At 42.6% G+C, this 25059-nt stretch overlaps 1 protein-coding gene across 11 annotated transcripts in view; it reads left to right on the forward strand.

Annotated features, from left to right (window-relative positions):
- The first annotated feature begins 15489 nt into the window (after positions 1-15489).
- Positions 15490-25059, forward strand: part of FRS2 (fibroblast growth factor receptor substrate 2) — a 112346-nt gene continuing 102776 nt past the window's right edge. For 4 of the 11 annotated variants that reach the window (XM_072742351.1, XM_072742350.1, XM_072742357.1 and 1 more), the window contains exon 1: positions 16194-16377. The gene's annotated coding sequence lies outside the window, so the exon portion shown is untranslated. Of the gene's footprint in view, positions 15699-16193; positions 16378-25059 lie in introns of those variants that run through there. The other 7 variants (XM_072742353.1, XM_072742352.1, XM_072742348.1 and 4 more) reach the window with 5 other exon arrangements.

The raw sequence follows: 25059 nt of genomic DNA on the forward strand, positions 1-25059 counted from the left end.
TTTGTTGTTTGTTTGTTTGTTTGTTTTTAAGATTTTGCTTATTTATATGGGAAAGAGAGCTAGAGCAGTGGGGAGGGGGGGAGCAGACTCCCCACTGAGCAGGGAGCCCAACACAGGACTCGATCCCAGGACACCAGTGGGATCACGGCCTCACCAACTGAGCCATGCAGGTGCCCCTATTTTGATTCAGTTTTGAAGTTGGGCTCTAACTCTTCCTCTAAATAGCTAACCATTTGTCCTCCCATCATTCAGCAAATTACTTATTGAATTGCCAGTTTCTGGCCTTGCTATTTTATTTTATTAATATATATTTTTTAAGATTTTATGTATTTATTCATGAGAGAGAGAGGCAGAGACACAGCCAGAGGGAGAAGCAGGCTCCATGCAGGGAGCCCGACGCGGGACTCGATCCCAGGTCTCCAGGATCACACCCTGGGCTGAAGGCAGCGTTAAACTGCTGAGCCACCGGGCTGCCCTGCCCTTGCTATTTTAAAAATGGTCTCCAGGTCTGTTGTATTCTTTTTTTTTTTTGTTTTTTTGTTTTGTTGTTGTTGTTTTAGTCCTCATGTTCCCACTGTTACTGTCACTGTCACCTGCCGACTGTCCCTGAGGTTACTGCCACAGGCCCCCTGCCCCTGCTGGTCTTCAGTTCCTCCTACCTGGTGTGGTCAAAGTGACCTTTGTGCGACACAGAGCTGATCCCCACGTTACTCCCTGCGTGAATCCTTCCACCGACCGCCCTACTCCCTCAAGATGCAGTGAAAACGGTTTAATGAAGCTTTTGCCCTTATAACACCTTCCTTCTGCAGCTTCATCTCCTGCTGCTCATTCTGTCCACCCCCAGTCCCTCCTCCCACCCCTAAGGTAGTAGCCTCCCCAGTGCCCAAAGGTCTGCCTCACCTCCAGGCACTTGATAGTCTTTGCCTGTGCCCTGCCCTGTGGATCCCTGATGACTGACACATCTACCCAGCAGGGGTTTCTGCAATGTCACGACCTCCAGGTAAGCCTTTTGTGATTGGCCTAGAGCCCAGATTAGGGGCTTCTCCCAAAGGAAACTTTCCGTTTCAGCGCTACCCAAGCAGACTTACAATGGCTTATTTGCTTCCCTTCTAGACTGTAAGCCACTTGAAGGAATCTGGAGTTCCACTTCTGAACCACTTGCGGCCAATATGTAGTAAATGTCTACAAATTGTTCTTGAAATTGATGAAAATAGGGATCCCTGGGTGGCGCAGCGGTTTGGCGCCTGCCTTTGGCCCAGGGCGCGATCCTGGAGACCCAGGATCGAATCCCACGTCGGGCTCCCGGTGCATGGAGCCTGCTTCTCCCTCTGCCTGTGTCTCTGCCTCTCTCTCTCTCTCTGTGACTATCATAAATAAATAAAAATTAAAAAAAAAAAAAGAAATTGATGAAAATATATTGATAATATGGTTTATAACAGACCCCATGCTGAGCCATGAGGATGAAAGAGAAAACCAGAACGACAAGATCATTCCCCTCATAAGGCTCATTCTCTAGCGAGAGGGACAGGCAATAAAACAAAACAAAATAAATAAGTAAAACCATTGCAGCTTGTGTTAGGAGCAATATGAACAGTCAGCTGGATAGGGAATAATAGAGGGTCCTACTTAGACGGGATGGCCAAGAAATCTGCTTTGAGGAACTGACATTGAAGCTAAGAACCGAGGAATGAGAAGGAGCCAATCACGTGGAAAGCTGAAAGGAGAGCATGGCAAGCAGAAGGAAGGGCAAGTGCAAAGGTCCTGAAACAGATAAGAGCTTGGTGTGGTCTAGGAACTTGGGCTGTGGAGTCATAACAGATGGGATAAAGTTTATGACGTGAAGTCCGAGGCCTCGGGCAGGTAGCCAGATCATGCAAGGGTCTTTTAACCATAGCCAGGCATTTGGATTTGTTCTAATAGGCCATAAAATCATGGAAAGGTTTTAAGGGTTTTGAGGAAGAGAAAGTCATGCTTCAGTTACCTTTTAAGGGTTCACTCTGGCTATGTTGATAATGCAACGTCAGGAGGTCCCCACGGATGCAGAGGGGCTAGTTGGAAAGCCATTGCGGGGTCTAAGAGAGGGAGAAGGGTAGCCTGACCTGGCCTGGGCACAAGTAGACATGGACACAAGTGGATTGGTTCAAGGTATATTTTGGAAGTAGAACGATTTGAATCTGCTGATGGGTAGACTGCGAAGGGTAGGGAAAGGGAGGAGGCTAGGATGTCAGCCAGGCTTCCAACCTGGGTGACTGAGCAACCTAGGTTATTTGCAGAGATAGGGACAACGGGGAGGAAGGGCTTGGCCGAGAGCGCAGGGAAATGAAACACTTTTGACTATGCTGAGTTTGAAATGTCCATGAGACAACACAGCAGAGAAGTCACATTAGCAGTGAGAGTATGTTGGGCACGTTGACCATCTGGAGCTGAGGTGCGAGGTCTAATCGTGGCACGGGCCTCAGCGCTGAGGCCTTAGGGCGCGGTTGAGCTCCCCACAGACCAGTCTATGTGGAGAAGAGAAGGCTGTTTCGACTCTAGGTCAGTTACCGGGTGTCCCCTCTCCCCAGCCTCGTCATTGCACTGAGCTAGGGAGTAAATGTATGTGTGTACAAATGCACAGAAATATGTATTTGCGTACATACACTTGTGTGTACATGTATGTGTATATATGTATAAATACACCTTTACATCTTTCGTTCTTTCTTTTCTTTCTTTCTTTCCATTTATTTTTTTATTTATCTACCTATATTGAAAACGGTGAGTTCACACTGACATGTTCCATTCCAGTCCAGTATCGCAGGACTCATTCTAGCTTCCCCCACCCACATTTCTACTACTCTCCTCCCACGATGAGGAACCTGCCTGTCATTAATCTCAGTGTTCTGCTGATTTGCCTGATGTCCCCATGTGTAGCTAATCTCCTGACACCTGTAGGCGGCCATCAGGCCACAGTACCCTCTTTGAGCAGGTCCTGTCCCTCATGAGGCTCTTCTGCCCCGGAAGAAAGTTCATTTTTTAAAAAATGTAGGTTCTGCAGGTCTTATTTTTTTTTAAAGATTTTATTTATTTATTCATGATTTTATTTATTTATTCATGAGAGACACAAAGAGAGAGACAGAGACACAGGCGGAGAGAGAAGCAGGCTCCCCGTGGGTGAGCCTGATGCAGAACTCGATCCCAGGACCCCGGGATCATGACCTGAGGCAAAGGCAGATGCTCAGCCACTGAGCTACCCAGGAGACCTTCTCCATGTCTTATTATATATAGCTTTTGGTATTTTATTTGTTTTGTTGGTGTTTTGAAAAGGCATTTTTAAAGAGTGACATTTCTTTTTTTTTTTTTTAAGATTTTATTTATTTATTCATGAGAGACACACAGAGAGAGGCAGAGACACAGGTAGAGGGAGAAGCAGGCTCCATGCAGGGAGCCTGACATGGGACTCCATCCCAGGCCTCCAGGATTGCACCCTGGGCTGAAGGTGGCGCTAAACTGCTGAGCCACCAGGGCTGCCCCAAGAGTGACATTTCTAATTATTGCTTATATTTGAAAAGGCTACAATATACGAGTTTCATTTTTCATATTTGCCAGTTTGAAGTGAAAACACTGTTTTTTATTTCATTGCTTTTATTGGTTATTAGTAACACTGAACATTTTTGAAGTGTTTATTGGCCATTTCAATTTATGTTTCTGTGAATTGTATGAATCCTTTGCTTATCCTTTGGGAATTCTAGTGCCTTTTTTTTTTTGTTATATTTGTCCCAGATATTTTATTCTTTTTGATGCAGTTTCAAATGGGATTGTTTTCTTAATCTCTCTGTTACTTCATTATTAGTGTATGGAAACAACGGATTTCTGTTTATTAATTGTATAAAACTGCAACTTTACTGAATTCGTTTATTTGTTCTGATAGTTTTTTGGTGCATTCTTTTGGGTTTTCTATATGGTATCACGTCATCTGCAAATAGTGACGGTTTTTACTTCTTCCCTTCCAATTTGGAAGCCTTTTATTTCTTTTTCTTGTCTGATTGCTCTGGCTAGGACTTCCAGAACTATGTTGAATAAAAGTGGTAAGAGTGGACATCCTTGTCTTGGTCCTGATCTTAGAGGTTTTCCCCACTGAGTGTGATATTAGCTGTGGGAGTGTTTTCTTTTTTTAAAATCAGGTTTCCTGAGTTCTTTATAAATTCAGGAGAATGGTACTCCTTTACCTATCTAAGTTGTCACCATTATTTATTTTCCTCAGTTTTTTATTTGTCATTTGAATCTGTCTTGTTTTGATTTTTGACATGTGGAAATTTTTTCTTTTTCTTTTTTTTTTTTTTTTTTTGTAGTTCAATTTACTGTTCTATAGTGACTCCTCCTTGCCTTAGTTTTAAGTTTAGAAAGAGACCTCCCCTATCCAGGGATTTAATAAACATACTTTTCCCTCCTCTTTCTCTCCTTCCTCCTCCTTCTCCCTCTCCCCCTTTTCTCCTCTGTCTCTGATTTCTTTTTTTTTTAAGATTTATTTATTTATGGTAGACATAGAGAGAGAGAGAGGCAGAGACACAGGCAGAGGGAGAAGCAGGCTCCATGCCGGGAGCCCAACGTGGGACTCGATCCCCGGACTCCAGGATCACGCCCTGGGCCAAAGGCGGCACTAAACCGCTGAGCCACCCAGGGATCCCCTCTGCTTTCTTTTATGTTAGGGTTTGCCTTAAGGCCAGCTTTAAGTTAAAGGAGCCACTAAGCTAGCCCCAATCACTTTGGTCTCTTGGGGGTGGGGGGGTTGGCAGCGTCTTGTGGACCCAAGAGAAAAGTGGAATTGGGACGGATTTCTCCACAACACAACCCTCCCCTTTCCCTCCCATATAAGCAGTTCAGTGTTGAGCTCCCTAATAAGTGTGTGTATATCTGACAATTCATAAACTGCTGAAGTGAAAGGTGGCCTTTAAATATTCTGTATATAAATTTAGCCATTTATACAGAGAGAATGAAAAAAAAAATATGGCCTGATTCTGATCAGATGCTGCTTGTTTCTCCTTACACCATGGGGTTCTGTTCTATGTCATTTCCTTTGAAGTCAGTGGGAGCTCTGTGCAGGAGGGCACCGTGAACACCGGGCCCTATACATGAAGGTGAGAACTGCCATTACGATAAACTATTCGGCAGTGTGGTGGAGGGAACATTGGTTCCACACACTTGGTGGCTACCCTGCAGATCCCACTGTCTGTGAGAGCTTTGTTCAACTGGAGCAAACAAGAACTTTTTGAATTTTGACATACAAGGGCTCATTGAGCAGAGCATCCCCTGTTATGAGAGGAAGCACAGTGCTGGGCAGACATTGCAGTTTTCAGCCAGCACACTGAGGGCATTGCCCTCACATTCTCTCCATCTGTAAAGAGACTGTTTTCAGGGCCCCAAAATGGTTTTCTATAGATTGGGAAGATGGATAAATATTTTTACATGTTTGTACTCACGTATAATGAGGGGCAAACTACAGTCATATCAAAGTAGCCAGGCCTTTTCAACGTGGAAAGAAAGAGTTCCTTGCCAATTTTAGCGGAGGGGCGTGTTGCTTGCTGGAAAGCAGGGCTCACAACAGCAACAGTGAGAGAGACTTTGATGTGGAGGTGATATTGGAAATCAAGAATCCTGTGCGTTCGCTTGCTGTCTCGGGAGCATTATTTTGTTAATAATTAGCCTGCAGAAACTCTCTCTTTTCCCCCCTTTCACAGTGAGTCATGGACCATGATTCAGGAAGCCGAGGCAAATGGTAGTTTGAGGTCAGTGTTCTACAGACATCCGGATGAATAGAGGTCAGAGAACAAATTGATGGGTGACCATCAATTTTTTTTTCCAGCCACCCCATCCCCTGACTCTGAAACAGGGCTGTCCCCTCACTGATTCCTTCATCATGCCACTCGGCTCCTGTCTCCAGGCCTTGCTTGCTGTACCGTACACCTGGCTTCACAGCCCCCCACTTCCTTCCAAGGCCCCCTCCCAGAGCAAGATGCTTGCACTTTGTATTTGTCATGTGTCCTACTGGATAGCCTTGGAGTGGAGCAGGCATTTTTTATTTACAATTTCGAATTCCTTTTGGGAAAGCTTATATCCACCCCTGAATATAGACTACCCTTTCTGTCCACAGGCCATCAGGCGGTTAGCACGGAGACGGTCTGTAAATCCCTGGGACCAGATGAGATGGCCAAGGGAGGAAATAATGTGGATAGGGAGAAGAGAGTATGGAGTTCTTGGACCCTCCAAATGCAGGGGACCGGGCAGAAGAGAAAATATATCTGGGAGACCCCTCCACAGTAGTACACAGGCAGCAGCATCCTTCTTTGAAGCAATAAGTTGTACTGTGACATAATAGACTATTCCAGAGTGTGGCTATGCCTTAATTTATATAAGCTGTCCTCTACCAACGCTCCTTAACTGTTCCTCCCACTCTCAGCTTATCCTTTACTCCAATCTTCATACTGCTTAGGTGAACCTGGGATGAATTTTAGTTTTTTGTGCCCAGATAAAAATGGCAAATGGAGTAAGAAAATAATATACATTTATATGATGAAACACAGTGCAGCTGCAATTTTTAAGAAGAAAATACTTACAAAATCATGTTAAGAAAGAATAATCCCAATTTATACACAAACACGCACACATGCGCACACACACAAACATACAAACAAATATGTGGCCAGGAGAAAAAAATGCCGCATATGATCCCATCAAAAGTGTAACATATTTCTGGCAGGTTTCCAGGTGGCTTTGATTTTATTTCTTATGCTTTTCTGTGTTTTGCAAATGTCTCTCGTGAAAAAAAAAAAAAAGTTGTTGTTTTCTTTTTTTAAGTGTGCTTTAATTATGTTGCTTCATGGGAGGGAAACCAGCTTTGATTCTTTACTGCCTGAAAAGATAATGCCCACATATCTTAATTTAGTTGTCAGCACTCTTCAGACTGCAGGCCCAACCTGCTTACCCAAACTCTTTGTTCCAGTTAAAAGGATCTACTCAAGGTCTTCTGAATGTGCTCTGTGCTTTTCTACTCTTATGCCTTTTTGAAAGCTGGGATCCTTTTTATTTCTCTCTTTTCCCTGTAATTTCTACAATTCCTTGAAGACACTACTCAGGCTCCACCTCCTACTTGGTCCTAAGACCACGAATGAAGGAAGGGGTCTCCAAAGAGAAGAGGCTCGATCCCTCATTTAGCGTTTACCACCGCATGTTTTGCACGATTGTGGTTCCTCTTCTGTGCAGCTTCTCTCTCCAACTGGCATTTTGATTCTTAGAGGGCAGATGCTGTGACTAGAGTTCTTAGTATCCGCAGGCCCCCTGCCTCTTGTTCGCAGTACGTGTGTCATCGACACTTGCAGTAGTTCCGAGCAGAGGTTATCTCAAGGATATCCTAGGTCTCTATCCCTCCTTGTCTGATCTCTTTCTTTACATATGGGTTTGTATCTTCTAAGTGCATTGAGCTTATTGAAGGAGTCATGAAATTTCAGCAGTTAATTTACTGGAAGGGAAACACTCTAAATACTCATAGTTAGAAATTGCGGCTTAGGTATTCTTTCTTCCTTCACAAAAGGTCATTAATCTTCTCTTCGGGGAGTGTTCTCTTCTGACTGTCTTCTGAAGTACAAGTGTTGTTTTTACTTTTCTTCTTTCTTTACCACCACCCTCCCCAAGTCCCAGATACCGTCTCCACATGTGCTCTACCTTAGTGGGTGAAATGCTTCCTGCCTCGGTAAAATCCAGCTTCTAAATGAGTTTCTGTTGGTTTGGAGAGAACTTGAGGATTCTGTGTTTGGCACCGTTTGATTTGATTTCCTTGGCGTCTCTCCACAGTCACCATTTAGAAAGCTCCTGGTCGGCAGGATTTCTCTCCATCATACACTCCGAGGAGATTAAAAAAGGATTGTATTACCTTGGCCTGAAAATGTGATGGAAAATGAAATTTGCTTTACCAAGAAAGAAAGCTTTTGCAACTCAAATTGTTCTAATAAGGCCCTTATACGGGGATCGTTCGTGGTGGAGTAAGATGACAGATATGGGAAAAGTTCCTTCTTATTTGGGTTGCCAGTAAGTAAATAGCACAATGTTTAAAATCACTCACACAGATAAAGTAAGTCGCAAAACAATATGATTATATTTATGTGCTGTATATGTGCTGCCGAAGCGAGCACATGATTATATTTATGTGCTGTAAAGTATAGGTATTTATATCCTTTATAAAGAAAGCTGGGATTAAGATCTTAAGAAAGGTCCTAGGCACTAAAGAGCTTATGGTGCATATGAAATAATATCCCTGTTATTTACTTTAAGATTAAAGCCATGCTAAAATTAAATAAGTATAAGGAAGTCCCAACAAATTCTGATTTTTAAAAAATCTATGCATTTGTAAAAATGTCAAGTTCTTTATCAGAAAGTTTGGGAGTCCTGGTTTGTTGGTGCCTTTTAAGAGCATACTTGATCTGCCTGTTGGGTAATTCTGTTTTGTTTACATGAATGTAAATGCACAGAAAAAGGTCCGGAAAGGGGAACACCAAATCATTCACAGTGGTTCCACCTGCAGAGAGGCTGCAGAATGGGGAGCATTGTGTTTTTCCATCTTACTCTATTTTTTCCCCTCATCTTCTCTATCCAAAATGTAGTCATTGATTTCATGTACAATTATTAAAGTAAACAAACATACTGGGAAAGTAAGATGCCTCACCTTTTCTTCTTTTTTTAATGATTTTATTTTTATTTATTTGAGAGAGAGAGAGAGAGCATGAGAGGGGGGAGCAACAGAGAGAGAGGGAGAAGCAGACTCCCCGCTGATCTGGGAGCCCATTATCCCACTTATCTGGACTCTGGGATCATGATCTAAGCCAAAGGCAGACGTTTAATTGATTGAACCACCCAGGTGCCTCTCTCTCTTTCTTTTTTTTTTAATTTTTAAATTTGAGTGTAGTTGACATACAATGTTACATTAAGTCTGAGGCGTACAAAATAATGATTTGATAAGTCTATACATTAGGCTATGCTCACCACAAATGTAGCGACCATCTGTAACCATACGATGCTATTTAGTCTGACTTATCTCAGCATAATACCTTCAAGTTCCATCCATGTTGCTATAAATGACCCATTCTCATTCTTTTTTATAGCTGTGTAATATTCCACCCCATATAGGCATATATACGTACATATATATATATATATACACATATACCACATCTTCCTATCTTTATTTTGCTCTCAAATTTTAATATCAAATGCTTATGTTTGATAAATGTTCACATAATCTGGAGGGCAGCTCAGATCATCCTCCAAACTAAGTGTGTTGGTTTTTCTTTCTCATTCGACGGCATGGTTAGACAGCTACCCCGTGTCAGTCCTTTGCAGATATTGCTGTTGTCACTGGCACCCCGGCCAGTCGGTGAGCTCTCACACCCTGCCAGGCATCGGTGCACAGCTCTCCGTGTACTCACCCACCGGTGGATCTCTCCCAACGGTCCCATGAGGTGGGCGTTACTGTCGCTGTCGCTTTGCGGTGGAATGACTAGAGGCTGGAGAGATCCCACTCTCTCGTGCAAGCTGGACGGGACAGCTAGCAGGTGATGCAACCGAGACAGGCAGACTCTGGCCCACCGGCTTCACATTCTGCAAAGGGAAGAGGATGGGGGTGGTGCTCGTCTGCAGTTCAAGGTTTTTACTTCATTTCATAGGTGGCATATACACTTTTGCCTAATTGGGAGGTGAATAAGCATCTGGGTCTGGTTGATGTGTTGGTTGAAAATTACTATTATTATGAGGATGATTATTATAGTATTTAGTAATTATGCAGTGCTTTATACTTCAAAGAACAGTGCTTTATAATCATTTATTAGCTGTGTCTCACAACATCTCTATGGTACCAGATGCACTTCTTGTGCATATTTTGCAGAAAGAGAAACTGAGGCAGAGTAAGCTGGGCCACCGCTGCATAAGAAACAATGAAGGTGGAATGCAACCTCTTAATGTCTGGACATACTGAACAGCCCAACCTGGACAACAACAGCAGCTTAATTCTCAAAACCTTTTAAAGGGAGGTGTCGGCTCCAGTATTTTTTCCTCAATGTTTAATTAAAAATTAAACATAAAATATGCTAAACATTGATGGCCATTCCCTTTTAGAGCCTCCATTTTTGTACTTTTTTCTTTCATTTTTGAACTTTTAGTGCATTTCTGTCAATGTGACATTTTTGCTTGAATTCAACCTTGCTCTCTCCCATTTCTCCATGCGAGCACAATTTAACTGCAAATATTGGTTTCTGGTGTCAATATTGTATTCCTTCAAATTGCTGCCATTGTTTTTAAAAAGATACCTTTTGTTTGCTACATGCATAAGGCTGTTCATGATAACTTGCAATAAAAACAAACTGTGTAAGAATTACATGGAAATTAAAGGAAGTCTTCGATTTACACACTTTAAAATAGAAGATTATAAACATATCAACATGACTTGGGGTGGAAGCAAGAAAGAGATGAGAAGGTTCTGTGTAGGTTTATCACAGCACCTATTAAAAACCTGGAAGAGATACCATGCACTCTTCCATAAATCTGGTAATCTCAGTTGGGGGGGGGCAGTCATGGCTCTAGCACATGGGAAAGGCTCAATGAATATTAATTTAGTGGTTAAGACCATGTCTGTGGAGACAGATTGCCTGTGTTCTGATCCTGGCTCCATTATTTACTAGAACTAGCTGTGTTTGTGTCTCTCTAGCCAGGCGGGTGGCTGGTGGAAAAAAGAAATGTTCATACTCCATTAAATTAGTTATCATTCACTTTATGCAAGTACTTGCTATTATTTGTCTTTTCAACTTCCAAGGCTGTTGACAATTAACATCGGCTACCATACCTTTAAAATGTTGGTGGCAATATTTATAATTTGATGTGTCTTTGTCTAGTTTGTTTAAAAATGGTACAACATGGTATCCCACAACTGTGTACCCTGAAAAACAATTTAAAATTGCCCCCAAATACATCACAATTAATAGTTAATGAGCACATGTAAAATCTACAATCTTCTATACCTGTTCCTTCAAAACCTCCATACCATCCCACACACCAGTCAGTGGCTCCAAATTCAGTGCCCACCATGAAGATTTCACACGTGAGTGAGGCTGACTTATTGCACCACCTGAATAAGGAGCTGCGTCTGAGCTAAAGACACTGACTCCTTGTGGGATGCACATCCAGTCTGCCAGAGTGTCTAAATTTTCAAGAGACACTAGAAATTGGGATTTTTTACTTTACGTGATATTTCTCAATTAAAATAATTTTCTTAAAGATTTTATTTTTATTTGATAGAGAGCGCAGAAGCAGGGGGAGCAGCAGAGGGAGAAGGAGAAGCAGGCTCTGATGTGGGACTCAATTCCAGGATCTGGAGATCGTGACTTGAGCTGAAAGCAGATGCTTAACCGACTGAGCCACCCAGGTGCCCCTCAATTTAAAATTTTTGACTCAATTTCTTTCTTTTTAATTTTTACTTCTCAATTTATTTCTAGTACAAAGGTCCGTGGGTCAAGTAACACATTTGAGGACCATTTATCAAATATCTGCCTATTATACTAGCACATACATAAAAGTACACTGTGCTGTTATATTATATATCATACTAGCACATACCGACAGGTCCATTTGTGCTGAGGCATGAATAAAAGGTGGGGAAGGCAAAATATGACAAAGTCTTTACAAAAGTCACAAGTCTAGTGGGGAGATAGGCAACAACGTCATAGAAGAGAGTGAAAAACGCTGTAGCAGAGTGTGGAACCCAGGACTTAGCCTGAGGACTTAAGTATTTGATCGGGCCTAGTTTGAAGCAGACAAAAAACAAAGAAGTCTATTATTTGAAAGCTTGGCAAACAGTGGACACCCAAGTAGATGGCTCTTTTGTTTCACAAAACACCTTAATGGATTTTTGGGGTGGGAGCTATGCATGGACAGGGCCCAGCCTTGCACAGTTCCAGGGGGACCAGTCCTATTGTGGCTTGTGCAATTGGCACCCCCTTGAGCACCATTCAGATTGTATTCTTTATGAATGGTACCCCCTGGATTTGTGCAACCTGGTGATTCTGTCAACAAAGATGGGCCTGGAGTCTGGCCTGAGAGGAGGATTGAGAGCTAAATCCTTCTACATAATAAAGAGGAATTTAAAATCTTTGCCTAGTGGGTGGAGGCAGAAGGGTGGAGGGGTGTCTGTAGTAGGGAGAAGAAAAGGGTTTGGAGGAAAGATCTCTAGGATGGGGGGGGTGGGCAGCAATTTGGCAACAACCTAGAGCCTATGAACCTGGTAAGAGATGCCCTGTGATTTTTAAAAGAGACACATAAAATCCTCTGTCATCTTTAACTTCAGGAGACACTGACGAATGAAGTCTAACAACTTTTTCTCTGGCATCAAGTATAGGCCTTTGAACCTCTTATGTATGAATCAGCAGATAACCAGGAAAGATTCGATGCTTGGGCTCACAGAGCAACACTGGTTAAATATACGATACTGTAATAACTTGCCTTTTTACTGTTTTTCTTCAAAAAGCTCAAAGTGCTTATACTTTTATTTCCTCATTTGTTCTAACATTCCAGTGTGGGAGGGGAAGATTTATGATAACATTATTTATAGAGGGAGAAATTGAAATAGAGATTAAGTCGCTTACTCAATGTTGCATAGTTTGGGTGGTGGAGCCCACACTGGAATTTGGTTCTCCAAGCTCCTGCCACAAAGTGGAGAGAGCATGAGTTTTGGAATTAGAGAAATCTTTGTTTGAACAATCCAGATTTCTGCCCCTTAATAAGAATGTGGCCTTAAGTCAATTATTTCACCTAGGTCTCAGTTTTTCTCTTCTGTAAAATTAAGACCATAAAACCTCATACTAGTGTAGTGAAGATTAATTTAGAAAATGCATGTAAAGCCCTGCCACAGAGTAGTTCCCGAGTAAGATTAGTTCCACCCCTAACCCAGTATTATCTGGTTAGATTTCAGTACAGATTTTAAGTAATCAAAAAAGAATCCTCCATGAATACTCATTTCTTTCTCTAGCCTCATCTTCCACGGAGAGCAAAACACGAATAAAAATGCTTCAACAGGCCGCTGAATTCAATGGGAGAACTTCTGCTTCAGGAGAGTTTATTCCTGTTGGGATAATTAGAAGAAAGAGTTCCGTGGAAGACAAGATAGTAGAGTGCAGTGCTTCTAAAACTGGAGGAGGTATCAGAGTCACCTGCAAGGCCTGTTAAAACACAGATTGCTGGGCCGCACCCTAGAGTTTCTGATTCACAAGGTCTGGAGTGGGGCCTAATAATTTGCATTGGTAACAAGTTTCCAGCATGATGTTGGTGTTGCCAGGGTAGGGAGTACACCCCGGAGAAGCACTAGCATGGTGAAGTGAAATTCGGGGGGTAGGGCCCAGCCAGGGATCTGTGCTTTAACAAGACTCTGGGTAATTCTGATGCACTTACCAGTTTGAAAACCACTGGCATAGTGATGCAAAGCATCTGAGGATTCAAATCCTGACTACACCGTTTACTAGTCAGACAACTGGGTTGGTTGACAGACCTCCAGCATATGTGAGTCCTGCGGGAGCCTGACAAGGTCGGGATTCCTCTCACTATCTCTCTAAGCTTCTCAGTGGAAAGTGAAGTTAGTGAGTCCTGCCTTCACACTGTGAGGCACGAAAGTCGCTTAAATTTGGGTATTAGGGAAAAGTATTTACAAACACTTCTGCAATCACAAAAATAAAATAAACAAGGCAGTGTTGTAAATAAAGCCAAAGGCAAAGGCATTGTTTACATTTTAAATTCATAATAACGGGTTCTGAACCATTTCCATTTTCCTGCCTTTCTTAGTAGAAAATTTTAAAAAAAACTTTTCCTCCCCCACAGTTTTAAGAGATGCTTGTAAATTTGTTTTGCAGATAGTATGCATGCTAAGAGGATCCCCCACCCTCCTTCCCATATCTGGCCTCTCATACAGAATCTGCCTCAGATGTGCCTTCCGGATTTTGTGGCTGAGGAGTTTCTCTCCCCGCTTCCCTTCTTTCCTGGCTTGGCATCTGACCCTGTGGGTCCTCCTACTGTCCCAGCTCACAAGTGTCACAAGTGTCCAGGCTGGCCCCAGGACATTCTCTGGCTTACCTACCTTCATTTTTCCTATTGCAAAACCCTCTACTCTTTATTTCCTTAACCTTTTCTAGAGCCTATTGCTAACCCACAGTTTTCAAAACTGCCCCCCCCCCCAGAGTGATCCACGGGAGGAGAAATTGTTCCCACTGATGGTGACCTAGGTTGACCAGTCCTACTTGGTACAGGGTACGCTCAAGCGTTTATCATTGTCATCTTGAATTCTTACGACAATCTAGAGGTGATTACACATCTATGCATATATATGCACACCTACATGCAAATGAGGAAACCCCGGCTTCAAGAAGTCAAGCAACTTGCTCCAGGTGAAAAAGTGAAAAGTCCATAGCAGGATGCAGGCAAGAAGATTCCAGAGTCTCCCGGCTCTTGGCTTCTGTTCAAATTCCAAGTGATGCTGAAATATGGGAACATAACCTGCCCTCTGCTCTTAAGCAAAGTCTTCAAACTCTTGTTAGGAGTAGATGTAAAGGGACACCTGGGTGGCTCAGTGGTTGAGCGTCTGCCTTTGGCTCAGGGCGTGATCCTGGAGACCTGGGATCGAGTCCCACGTGGGGCTCCCTGCATGGAGCCTGCTTCTCCCTCTGCCTCTGTCTCTGCCTCTCTGTCTGTGTCTCTCATGAATAAATCAATAAAATCTTAAAAAAAAAAAAAAAGGAGATGTAAAGATTCAATACGCACAACACAAGGTAAAATCGAGAGCCACTGTTTGTGGTATTGGGTTTGGTATCTTTGATCGGAGGAGGAAGGTACAGATAATGCAAGGTCCAGATGATAACCAGCACCTCCCAGGGTTCGGGGACGATGCACCGGGTTAGGCACCTGCAGCGCGTGACACGTAGTAAGCATCCAGCAGGGAGTTAACTATCATCATTTGGAAAGGACTGGAGAGGGACACCTGGTGGCCCAGCGGTTGAGCCTCTGCCCTTGGCTCAGGGCGTGACCCCGGGGTCCCAGGTTCGAGTCCCACGTCGGGCTTCCTGCATGGAGCCTGCTTCTCCCTGGGCCTGTGTCTCTGCGTCTCTCCCTCTGCGTGTTTCTCATGAATAAATAAAATCTAAAAAAGAAAAAAAGAAAGGAAAGGAGTCTGGAGGCCGGCTGTGTAAGCGTGCACGCCCGACCCCTGCACCCAAATGCTCCCATCCTCGGCCTCGTGGCGCGTGAAAATAGGCGGTTGCAGCGGACCAAGTGCGAAGCGCAGTAAGGGACGCAGGCGCCTCCCGGGGCTTCCGAGGGGCCTCGGCGTTGGAAAGGGTTAGCGACCAGCCTGGGGGCGGGCTTAGCGCGCTCGGCCCCGCCCCCGCCCGCAGGCCCCGCCCCGCGCCGACCGCAGGCCCCGCCCCCGCCCCGCCCGGGAGGCGCTGGCAGCTCCGCGCGGGAGCAGTTCCGGTGCCAAGACTCGTCCCTCCCCCACTTCCCCGGAAGTGCTTCTCCCAGGCTCGGGCCGGAGAGAGGCCTTGCAGGCACAGCTGCCGAGCCTCGGTCGGCTCCGAGCAGGGGCTGGAGCCCGGGGTCCGCGGCCGCCCACCCGCTCCCGCCTCCTGCCAGCGCCCGGGCCGGCGGTGAGTGGCCGGGGGGGCGCCCCGGGACGGCGGCGGGGCGCGGCGGGGCTGGGCTGTCGGGCTCCGGGGAAGGGGCTCGTCGGCCGCCGGCGCCCCGGGCGAGTGCGGGGGGCGGGCGGGGCGGGGCCGGGGCGCGGGGTCCCGGGACCTGAGAGCGGGGCCGGGCCGGGCCTCGGCGCCCCGGGTCTCGGCGCCGCCTCCCGAGCGCGCTTTCCGCCGCCGGCCCCGGGCTCGGCCTCGGGCTGCAGGTCCCGACGTTGGCGCCCTCGGGGGCGGCAGCCGGGGGTCCTCCGCGGCGCTGCTCGTCCACACCCGCCGGGGGAGCGACTCGGGACGGCGCCCCGGGGGCACCGGGTGTGCGGGCCCCGCAGCGCGCCTGCCCCGCTCCCCGCTCCCCGCTCCCCGGAGAGCCTGCTCGGGCGGCCGCTGCAAGGCGTTGAGGAAGACAGCTTGCCGGAGGGAAATCAGTACTTAACTTCCCTTATTTTCTCCCAGACTTAAAAAAAAAAAAAAAAAAGAAAGAAAGAAAAAAGGAAAAAAAAGGGAAGCTGTTCTCTAATAGGCGCTCCTGGTTGTTGTGGCCACCCCGGAGTCCCAGTGGGATGACGGCTTCAGCCTGGGTTATTGCACGAATTGACGGCCGGAGGTTGGAGAATCACGGTGCCCCCTCTTCCCTGAAGTTTGTATATCTTCATATATGTCTTTTTATTTTTTTAAAAGATTTTATTTATTTATTCATGAGAGACACACACACATAGAGGCAGAGACCCAGGCAGTGGGGGCAGCAGGCTCCACGCAGGAAGCCCGACGTGGGGCTCGATTCCTGGTCCCCGGGGTCACGCCCTGGGCCGCAGGCAGGTGCTCACCCGTTGAGCCACCCGGGCTGCCCTATACCTTCGTATTTTTGGACCTGTCATTTTTCTTAACTTTCAAAGACAGTTTTTTCTTTCTTTCTTTGTTTTTTTTGTTTTTTGTTTTTCTCAGTGGCTCCTTAGAGGTTCCATTTGTGCTGCAATGCAGAGGTTGACACAGGTGGACAGAGGTGGTGTGTGTGTGTGTGTGTGTGTGTGTGTGTGTGTGTGTTAACCTGCATTTTGAGCTTTACCTCGGATAAATTGAGAATTTCCTAGAGGAGAAAACGATGCAGTAGGTAGGTAGTATTTTTTAGTGGACTTAGTTCTTAGGTACTAGACTGTGTGGGGGGGGGGGCAGGGGGGAGGTTTGTATGCAACAAGGCTTTTCTGCATTTAATAGTGATTTTTCGGTGATGATGGCAAGAGAATGCAAATGCATTCACTGAGGGTTGTGACCGGCTGCAGATGACCATTGCATTTTTTTTATTTTTATTTTTTGCAATGTAAAGTGCACACAAACCGTTTATTGTGAAGCCACTGACCCTTTTCCTGCGCTTCTCACCTTGTGCTTATATTGAGATGTATACTGTAGTTTTTTTAGGTACTTATCTCATTCTCTCTCCTCCCACTGCTGAAAGGGGAGGTAATATCCTGCATTAGGGAAAAATAGACTGAAGTGGTGAGTTCAGTGAGCTCTCTTCCTGTGCAAAAGAAAAGTTATTTCAGTGTTGTTGATTTTTCAGCAGGCAAAGGGTGGCTGGCTTTTTAGAAATTCTTGTTTCTTTTATTCCTTTATTGATTGTGGTCAAAGGGTGGTTGATTTTTAAAGTCCCTGGTGGGGGAAAAAGTTAAATTAGATTTAGACATTGTAGATTCTTAGCCATTTGCAATGCTTGATTGTTTAGAGCTTACGGTTGGAATATTGGAATTGAGAAAACCTGCAAAAGGAGTCAAGTTAGATATGATCATGGATCCATAGTGCAAGTAGGATAGTATGATAGGTGTTTTGATAGTATGATAGGTGTTTTGAAGGAGAAATATTTAAAGAATTGTAAGAGCAGAAAAAGGCAGTTGGGGAATTTCAGGTGCCCTTAGGCTCTGTAAATTTCATTAGGTTCAGGTCCATTCGATAGATGTTGAATATTTGCATTGTAAATTTTACTGTATTATTGAAGTCAATGAGTACTGAATTTTTGCTATGTTAGGCATCAAGCTCTGTTCGGCATGAATATACAGCCGTAACCATTAAAATTCATGTTTTGGCAATAATTTTCTAAGGTGTGTCAGAAATCATGAAGAGGTGAATTGTATTGCTTGGGCATATTAAAATTTTTTTTCTAATTAGAGGTGGGTGTTGTGTGTTTTATGGAAAGTACTGTTAGGCATTATAGGATACAAAGATGAAGCATTTGGTCTTTAGGAATTTGAAATCTAGAAGTCCTGAGATGTAAGATATTTACATAAAAGTATGTAAATACTGTGTGAGTGGGATGACCTAAAGTTTGGAGTTCTATGAAAGGAAAATGGGTTCATTTTTAACTGGAGTAAGCAGCTAAAAAGTAGAAAGTGGTGGAGATAAAAGAGCACTCTGAAGCTGTTGAGCACTTGGCATCACGCTTCATGCTGGTCACACTACGTACATTTTCTAAGCTTCACAACGACATAAAAGCATCTTAATAAATAATGAGGGCAATGCTCAAGTATGTTAGGTAGCTGAGCCTCAGTTTGAATCCAGGTCTGCCTGGTGCCAAAGCCTGTGCATTTCCACTCCATCATGCTACTTCTCAGTAAACTGGTAGCCTGAGTTTAACATTGCAGAGGGTGAGACTTTTCTGACACAAGAATTTAGGGGTCGGGAGTAGGTGGATGAAGACTTTTCAAATAAAGGGAGTGATGCAAGTGCAGGCATGGAGGTGGGAAAGTTCACTGTATACACAGAACAGTTAATGGACAGATTGCTTAGAATATAGGGTTCATTTTTGGAAATAAGAGTTGAGGTTTTGAAATTTTATTTTGGGGCTGGATTGAGGAATATATATATATATTTTTTAAGATTCTATTTATTTTTTTAAAAAAGATTTTATTTATTTATTCATGAGAGAGACAGAGAGAGAGAGAGAGAGAGAGGCAGAGACACAGGCAGAGGGAGAAGCAGGCTCCATGCGGGGAGCCTGATGTGGGACTCCATCCCAGGTCCCCAGGATCAGGCCTTGGGCTGAAGGCGGCGCTTAACCACTGAGCCACCGGGGCTGCCCAAGGAATATATTAAATGCTGTATTTAGGAGTTCAACATTTAGGAGGTACTGAGAAGCTACTAGGTCTCATAGTGTAGTGTGCAAAATGATTTGTTGTAGAAAGCCAGCTTTCAAGATAGTATACATACTGGGCAAGGGCAGTGGCATTGAGATGGGGTGGGTGGAGGAGGGATTGTTGGGGAAGGTTTAGAGAAACTGGAAGATGAAAATTATATTTTAAGTGTGGATGATGGTGATGGTGGTACTATTACTAGAAATATAGGCAAGGAGGTGCATAATGAGATCAGTTTTGAATACATTGAGTTTTTTTTTTTTTTTTTAATATAGTTGCAAAACCCTGGAAATGCCCAGAGGCTTTTGGAAATGTGGGTTTGTAGTTCATGAGAGAGGTCAGTGCGAGGCATGTATTAAACATGGGTGTAGAGAATAACACAAATAGATGTACTAGTTGAATCGGGGTAAGGAGATGAAAGAGCCGAGAGGGAGTTTACAAGGAAAGGGGAAAAAATGAACCTTTATTTTCGATGGCATCTGCTTAAAACAGAAGGAGAAGATAGTCTGTACTGTATTCTGCTCCCTCTCATTGCAGATTCAGATGGAGTACAAAGACTCTGATCATTGAAAATATAATGGGGAAATAAAACTTTCTTGCCATTGCTAGCAAGAATATTATGCTACGGTTTCATGGAGGATGAACTATTTCAGACTTACTTGTTCCAGGGTATTGGGCTCTAGTTACTTAAGAGCTGTTTGGTCGTTTCTTTTGAGCGTTTGTTGGCAAGTGATATGTGAGGATTTGGAAGCAGATCCCTGGTAGGTATTCTATTTATTTAAATTTATGACTTTCAATTTTGGTTTCAATAACAAAAGCCTTTGAATATTCAAATATAATTTTTGTCCCTCCTATTCCTACTGGCTGCTAATAGTGCATTTCATGGAAAACCGTAATCAGTTGCATATTTTTCTTCCAACTCTCTTTTATAAGTATTTCTGATTAACACAGATAGTTTTGTCTTTAATATTCTGATTATCCTAGAGGGCGGGAATGATAAGATACTTTCATCCGTTGTGTAATGATACATATATAAAAACTATATATTTTTATTTGGAAACTAAGTACTGTGGACTTAAGGAATTTCATGTAGTTTTCCGTTTGATATTTAAGTGTGGGGAACCTGTGTATTAATGTGTAAAAGATTTTTTAGTTTGCAGAATGAAGCTTAGAGCTGTAACTTTTTGAGGGCAAGTTTATTATTTTTAGACTGAGTTACCAGGCAAGTGTTTATTTACTTCTTGAGAGTTAATACATTCCTTTTGTTTTTGAGGAATATGTTTTTTACTATATTACAGGCACTTGGGAATGTCCTAAGAGTCCTGCGTCAGTCTCGGTGGAGGCAGGGGGTTTTGTGTGTGCTTTGTCTGGGCTGGTTGGCTTAGTTGCAGTGAGCCTGGTATTAATGAGGCAAAGGTCAGGAGTTCCATTTAGCTTCGGTCTGAGTGATGGCCAGGGAAGTACACCTCTAGCCAGCTGTCTTGGAAATTCCTCGGTTGTCATTGGTCACGAAGGTGACTGGATTAGGATGGATCTTTATACCACTGAAAGAATATTAGAGGAAACCTAGCATAATGGTTAGTAATTGTGACTCTGGAATTAGAGAGACCTGTGTCAAAATTCTTGGTCTGCAATGTTGGGAGAGTCCCTAAACCTCTCCAAGCCTCTATTTCCTCATTATTGAATAGGTTAATATTTGGTTTGGGCATGTCCTCCCGTTGTTTTCTTTTTCCAAGTGGGAGTTAGCTGCTTAGACCTGTGGTTCCCCAGTGCTGGACTATGGAGAGGTGTCAGCCCATGACAGAGTTTTCACTCTGTGAAAACTCTGTGAAAATGAGAATGGGTTAGCTTTTCATAAAGCTAAATCTATTGAATTTAAAAGATAATATTTTTTCCTAAAATTATCTTTTACCATTTTTGACGGAAGCATATTCTTTTATGAAATAATGATGGTAGCAATTGGTTGTTATTTTCTTTTTAAATGTTCTTGGCAAAATAAAAGTTGGCAACTCTGCTGGTCCCCCAGTTTTGTTTTTAAGATTACCTTTCTGTGAGATCTGAAAATCTTGACTTAAACAGAACCAGGGAATTGGGAGAGATTACTCATTCAATATATCATATATAGTCTGGTTTGGGGTACATTCTAACCTTTCTTTTGCCCTGTAGAGGCTGTATTGTGATTCTCACGACCACTGAATTTAATCTTGTCGGGTTTTACTTTAAGACTTTTAAGGAGCAGTTCAGATTATTTTCAGTTCAGACAAAGTTGCTTCAAATTATTTAAGTCTGTATTTCTCAACCAGAGTCCCAGGAGGAAACTGGTGAACTGTGGGGGCTGCCTGGGGGTGCTGCTGTAAGTCATTACTCTGTTGATTAGCCAACAAGATAAATAACTAGCCTTTGACATAGTGGAGTAGTAGAAATTGGCTTTCCTTTTCACCTCTTCTGCAGGGAAGCTAGAGCAAGAAAAGCTTTTTTTTTTTTTTTTTTTTTTTTAATTTAATATAGCAAGTAAACCTTGTACAAATATCAGTATTCAAAAATGCTTTCTAGAGAAAGAATAGTTCAGCACTTTGCATAATGGGTTATGTAAGTGGAGCCACAGAAGTCCTCCTGGGGACACAAACCAATTATTAGCATAAGCGCTATTGAAATTGCATTCAGTTGTCTAGATGAGAAGCATTTTGACTCCCCTCCGTGCACTTAGCTTTGGAGGGGTGGGTGTGGAAAATTTAAGGCGCATACCTAGCCTAAATGACTGTTAAATTAAGGCTTAACGTTTGTTTACTTTTAGTGTTTTTGGTTAGGTAATTTTCAAAATTGGGAGTGTTATAGAAATACTGAATATGTGTTAGAATGCCTAAAGCAAAATTTCAGATTAAGCTGAAATAGGTTAGGCCCTCTGTCTTTTAATTTTAAAGGAACCTGAAAGTTTGCTGCATTAGATAGTAAGGATGTTGTTGTTTTATAGTTTCGTTGTATACCATTATTTCTGGTAAATAAAAGACTCATACAGAATTCATTTATTTTAACAATGCTTACATTTTTCCTTCAAATTACTCCTATTGGCAGAAATGAATGGTATGCTCAGGAGTCTGGAGAGGTAGTCCAAAGTGTCCTGCTACAACTAGAAAATTTCACGACTCCTCTAGGGTTTTATTTTTAAAAATTCACACAAATTTCATGTTTTGCTATTTTATGTAGATGTAAACAGTATTATAAAGTACTGTCAACCAAAATTGGTGCCCTGAAGAAGGGGCAGTATGTTCATCCTATGGATTTTCATATCCCTATGACATGGCTAGTGGCACTGTGCTTAACTGTTTAATTTTGGCTCATTTAAAAAAAAAAAGCTGTGTTCTGATGGTTTTTGGTGGAACACAGGATGGTGGACAATTATTAACACTTTTACATGCGTTTAACAAACAGACTGTTTTGAATACTACCATGGAGCTGTAGTTTCTTTTTTTTTTTTTTTTTTTTAAAGATTTTATTTATTTATTCATGAGAGACACAGAGAGAGAGGCAGAGACATAGGCAGAGGGAGAAGCAGGCTCCATGCAGGAAGCCCGATGTGGGACTTGATCCTGGAATCCAGGGATCATGCCCTGAGCCAAAGGCAGATGCTCAACTGATGAGCCACCCAGGCGTCCCGGAGCTGTAGTTTCATAGAAATAAAACGACTTTAAAAAGAGATTTAATCAATTTTAAGATGTTCATTTATATTTAAGATTATTGAATTATTATATTTCTATATTGATATAAAATATATTTAAATATAAAAATACAGCAGCAGTGTCTAATTGAACTTTCTTAATTATGGAAATGTTCTGTATCTGTGCTATTCAATATAGTTGCCCTTATATGGCTACCAAGCACTTAAATAAAATGTGTCTAGTGATACAGGGGCACTAAATTTTAAATTTTATTTGATTTTAATTAATTTAAATGTGAATAGCCCCAGTTGAGGCTAGTGACTACTGTGTAAGAAGTGCTACCCTCAAGGGCTGGTAAGACATGGAGAAGGGAGGTTAGAAATCTTCATACCACTGCTCAGCTCAGTTATAGGCAAAATTAGGCCCTTGATACATATTTCTTAATGAAATAGTATTTTTACTGTTTCCATTTTTTTTAAAGAATTTGTTGATTTATTTGAGAGAGAGAGTGTGTGAGAGAGCACATCAGAGAGCGCAAGCAGGGGGAGTGACAGAGGGAGAAGCAGGTTCCCTGCTCAGCAGGTAGCCTGATGGCGCTGAGCCCACCGCCCTGGGATCATGACCTGAGCTGAAGGCAGACACTTCACTGACTGAGCCACCCAGGTGCCCCGTGTTCAATTTTTAAAAAAGATTTATTTACTTACTTGAGAGAGAGCAGAGCGAGTGTGCACGAATTGGGGGGAGGAGCAGAAGGAGAAGGAGAGAGAAACTAAGCAGACTGCACACTCTGTTGAACCCCTCTCACCACCCAGAGATCGCAGCCTGAGCCAAAACCAAGAGTCAGAGGTTTAACTGAGCACTCCACCGAGGTGCCCCCATTGTTCCGATTTTTAAGACCAAACTTTGTGAAGTGTTCTAGGTTTTTTAGAGAGTGATCACTAGTCTTGATTTTTTTTTCTTCTGCATTGATTTTTAAATTTTACTTTTATTACAAAAGTGTACAGTATCCTGAATGTACAATTTAAATAATTATAAAATGAACTACCACTAACTGGCTTGAAAAATTGAACATTTTCAGTATCTTTGAAGTCCCTTTATACTCCTTACCACTTGTGTTCTTGGACACTGGACATGCTTCCTAAGAAACCACCATCTAAATTTTGTGTTAATCATTCCCTTTTCCTTTTAATTTTCATGAATTAAAGAAAATTTCATTTCCTTCTCTCTTCCAGTTTGGAAGTTAATGTAGTTTTATGTAGTTTTCCTTTATTTTAGTTTTTCCTGACTCCCAACAAATTAGATATTATTATGTTTTAAACATTGTTGCTTTAATTTGCTTCTACATTTACAAGTGTCTTTGCGCAACATTTTCATTTGCATCTTGGACCTCTTGTTTGGGATCTAATATCATTTTTTCTCTGCCTGAAATATATCCTATACAAGTTTCTTCAGTGAGGGTCTGTTGTTGGAAAACTTTTCATCTGTTTGAAAATATTTTTATCTAAATCCCATTCCCAAGATGGGCTTTTCTGAGTATACATTCTTTGTTATTTTTTTCTTTGCTCATTGTAGATTTTATCCCATTCTCTTCTGCCTTTTATTGCTGCTGAAAAATCTGTGATCCATCTAATTGTCATTCTTTTATGATGACTATATTTAGAATATTTAGAATCTGATTTCCATACTTTGATTTTGATATGTCTAGAAATTGATTTCTTATTAATTATCATGCTTGGAATTCACTAGGCCATGGAATCTGACAGTTGGTGTCTTTTAACAGTTTTGGGGAACTTTTGGCCATTTTCTCCTCAAATTTTATCTTCCATGTATTTTATCTGGAACTTGTATTTGAGGTAGGTCTTCTTACTCTACCCACCATGCCTCTTAACCTGCCTTTCATTGTTGCCATTTCTTTATCTTTTGTGTGTTGTGTTCTGGATAGTTAGATAGATCTTTTCTTCCAGTTAGCTAATTCTTGCTTCAGCTATGTTCAACTAGGTTATTGAATTAAAAAATTTTTTTCGCTTTGTTTTAACTGTTATATTCATTTTTTAAATGATTTTATTTATTCATGAGAGACAGAGAGAGAGAGAGAGAGAGAGAGAGAGAGAGAGAGGCAGGTAGAGACACAGGCAGAGGAGAAGCAGGCTCCATGCCAGGAGCCCAATGTGGGACCCGATCCTGGGACTCCAGGATTGTGCCCTGGGCCAAAGGCAGGTGCCATACCGCTGAACCACCCAGGGATCCCTGTTACATTCATTTTTATAGTAAAATATACATAAGTAGAATTTACCGCTTGAAACTATTTTAAAGTGTTCAGTTCAGGGATGTTAAGTACATTCACTGTCACCACTGTCCATCCCCAGAACTTTTTTATCATTGCAAACTGAGATCTGTGCCCATTAAACAATAATTTCCCATTGCCCCGTGTTTCACCTAGCCCCTGGCAAGAACTATTTTGCTTTCTTTTTTAATGAATTTGACTATTCTATGTACCTCATATAAGTGGATCATATAATATTTGTCTTTCTGTGTCTGGCTAAT

The sequence above is a fragment of the Vulpes vulpes genome, chromosome 16, assembly GCF_048418805.1.
Source record: "Vulpes vulpes isolate BD-2025 chromosome 16, VulVul3, whole genome shotgun sequence".
Classification (NCBI taxonomy): Eukaryota; Metazoa; Chordata; class Mammalia; order Carnivora; family Canidae; genus Vulpes; species Vulpes vulpes.